General features: G+C 34.2%; 1 pseudogene; it reads right to left on the reverse strand.

Annotated features, from left to right (window-relative positions):
- Positions 1-1,276, reverse strand: part of LOC101638272 — a 9,402-nt pseudogene extending 8,126 nt beyond the window's left edge.
- Positions 1,277-3,763: the final 2,487 nt, after the last annotated feature.

Consider the following 3,763-nt stretch of genomic DNA (forward strand, 5'->3'; position numbering starts at 1 on the left):
ATGGCAACATATGTACACATGTGCTTGACACAATGGATGTATGTATGGATTGTGATAAGAGTTGTATGAGCCCCCAATAAAATGATTTAAAACAAAAGAAAAACATATAACTCAAAATGGTACCACTTTATGTAGAATGAACCTTATTGTATACTTTCAAGAATCAATCCATGACTATTACCTAATGACTCAGCTCACTATTGAGCTTACTCAAAATTTAATTTGAATAGATAATATTGTTGGTGCAGGGTAAATGAATGATTTTATTTGGCCTTCTACCCCAAATCTTGAATTCCCACCAATTGAGTTTTCCCTGGATGGGTCTAAAAAGGTGGGGGAAGATACTGATATGATTACCAGTGAGTTATTGTGAGCAGGACTCTCTGGGATGCCCTCTTGCTATGTATAAAATGTTGTCTCTGAGAAGCAGGAGGAGGGATCTCATTACCACGGAGAGCCAGGAGTGGAGCCTTAGGTCTCTACGCAGGAGCAGCAAGTGAACCAGGATCCAAGTCACGGCAAGGAACAGAACTAAGGACTTCCTAATCCTCAGAGCAAGTAAAGCGGAGTGCTTTTGTGCTGGAGGCTGATTTGCAGAGCGGGGCTCAATGCACTTGAGCTGAATGCCTTTGGCTGAGGCTTACATTGGATTGGGATGCCTTTGGGCGTGTGTTAGCAAACTTGACAGAAGTGTGTAGCACATTATATGCCCTGATAACTCATCTCTGGGCATTTCTCACTGGCATTATAATTGTTTCACTTCCGTAATGAACCTTTTAATCATGAATTTTGTCTGTGAGTTCTGTGTAGTAGGAATGGATATTAGAACCCAAAGAAGCAAAATAGAGAACACTAATTAAGACATTACAATTGGAATACATTAATTATTGATTAGCTTAGCGTATATCCCTACAGAAATTTAAAATAATAAAAATTAATATGTGATTTCAAATTCGTGGGCATAACTACGTTATGTACAAAAAATGAGGTTTTAGATGATTGTATTCTACATTATTCTGTTCTCTAAAAATTATTTCCTCAAATAATTCTGGAGTCGCATGATTATAATAACTTAAGAAACAATCTTCTGAAATTTTAAAACTTTAATATGAAATTTAATATTGGAGCTTAAAATCCAGAATTTACCATCAAATAATAATTCAAGTTTTTTATGATTTGATTTCCTAATGTAATTAATATTTTTATTTTCTAAAAATCTAGTAATTCTTCTGGCATGCTATAAATTAACTAACATCAGTAGTTTTTTTGGATCCATTTATTCAAAGTAGTATAACTAATCAAGACACGGAGATTTCCTAGAATGCTGTCCTTGCTGACTATTCTAATATTAGAAATATGGAAAAACATTTGATACTTGAGTCACTAAAACACTGAGGTTATGATCCAAGTCTTACCAAATCTCATATTACGGTTAACAATTGTCTTTCATTAAGTAGCCCTTTAATTAACTTCTTACTCTACACAAAATCTATCTACAAAAAATTTAACATTTTACAGTAAAAAAATTCAATTGTTCAGAATAATTGCTAGTGAACATTTCAGTCTCTTGGTTATTTTTAGCACCTGTGGCAGGGAGTATTTGAGTCTACACCCCTGGTTTAGAGTCAGGACCGCAATATGTAGTTGAGAAAGAATGACCATTCAAAAGCAGCATATTTTTAGGTATATACTACAATATAATTGAACTCAAAATTTAATAGTGGATTCAAACTACAGTCATGAAATGATATAGCTAATGGTGACAAAAAATTAGAAAGTGCTTTCTTACCAAGTTCTTGATTTCATCAGTTGTTTTACTTTCTATATTTCAAATGTCTTATTTCATTAACTGATGAAAATAACATTTTAGAAACTCTTTCTTAAAAATCAAGAGAAACAACTATGCATCCTTAAAAACTTTAAAATATTTTATGTATAAGATTTGATAGGTTTAAAAAAACTGCCTTTAAATGATGTCTGCCTTTAAGAAATTGATTTTTTTCTTTACTAAACCTGCCATAATCAATGTTTACAGTGATGCAAGGGCATTCACTGGAGGTTTAATCCCTTAGTGGACTTTGCAAATGAATCTTGGGCTTCCGCTCTCATCTATGGACTTCTACACACTGGGTGCTCACAATTTTAAGCTCTGATAACATTCACTCCTTTAGATTTGGATATTTTTATTTACAACCTTTGCATCACACAGGCTGGTGTGCTTCTTCCATTTGGACTTAGTTGATATCTGACTTAGATGGGTGCTTTTTGGAAAACAAGGCTGTAAGACCACTGATGCTATCCTTTCAGATAGCTGGGCACCATCTAGTTTCATCACCACTATTTGCTACAGCACTCACATTGTTAATGACCTCTTCGTGAGGTCTAGTAGCAAGCAGGGCAATGCCATAAGAACTAATTGTTCTCCTTTGATCTCCCATTTGACCCATTTTAAAGTATTTTCAATGTCTTTTTAAAAAGTAAAGGGAAATACAAGTTGATTAAGGCCCAGGTGAATCCTCTCTGACCATAGGGATGTTGCCTTGCTCTGATGCAGAAAATATTGGAAAGCGGATTGTTGTAGATGCAGTTAGGCTAAAAAGTAAAGCACCCTGTCATATCATCTCCCTAAGATCTGTTTAAAGTTTTTGTTTTTAATATTTTCTGTTTTCTTTTCCATTGAGTTTTTTGTGTGTGTTTCACATTGTTCTTCTAATTAGTTTTTTGTTTGTTTGTTTGATTATTTTTAAACATTTTCCTGTATATGAAATTCAGGATAGGTAAATCTATAGAGTAAGTATCGGGATCAATTGTCCCTTGGGTGTATGGAAGGAGAGGTTGTGTAAAGGGGGAGCTAATAACAAGGAGTGTGAAAATGAATAAAATGTTCTAAACCTGATTGTGGAAATTATTGTACAACTCTTCTTGATGTTATTGAACTGTTATTATTGAATTGTATTTTATGTGAATTATAATGCCAATAAAACTGTTGGAAAAAAGAAATTTCTTTTTGCTCTTCCACTAAATAATCACCTCATCTATTTCTGCTCTGGTAAGCAAAGGAAAATACCATGACTATAACTGAACTATTCACAGGTAATATATTATTTCTTTGGGAACACAAGGTGCAAGTCTAAAGCTGAGAATTAATTTCAATTAATAGAATAATTAATAGCATAACCTTGGGCCAATAAAATTATTAAAATAATGCTGTAAAACTCATTGATAAGGGGGAGGGCTACAGAGCCAATACTTGTAATTGCTATTACTTGCAGATTTAGCCAAGGCAGTATTTATTGACTGAAGCTTACATGAACATTGATTGTGGATCCACGTAAAATGAAATCCTTGATGATGTCACTGGTACTCCACTTGTCAAAATGCTGCTCATTGGTCCATTTTTGTAAATTCTTGCATTATTAATGTTGAGATGTAGTCCATACTGAAGGCTGTAATCTTTCATCTTCATCAGTGTTTCAAGGCATTATGCTATTAGCAAGCAAGGTTGTGTCATCTGCATATAGCAGGTTATTAACAAATGTTCTTCCCACCCTGATGGTGAATTCTTCTCCATTAAGTCCCGCTTCTTGGCTTAGTCTTCTGCATGTAAATGGACTGCATGTGTGAAAGGAAACAACCCGCATGTCCACTTTTCTGCTTGTAAACCACACAGAATTTCCTTATCTTGTTCAAACAACTGCTTCTTGAATTATGGATAAGTTTTACATGAGCACAATCCAGAATTCCTGTTCTTCACAATGTTATC

The sequence above is a fragment of the Echinops telfairi genome, unplaced genomic scaffold, assembly GCF_000313985.2.
Source record: "Echinops telfairi isolate 266 unplaced genomic scaffold, ASM31398v2 ScPeMD7_4;HRSCAF=17, whole genome shotgun sequence".
NCBI lineage: Eukaryota > Metazoa > Chordata > Mammalia > Afrosoricida > Tenrecidae > Echinops > Echinops telfairi.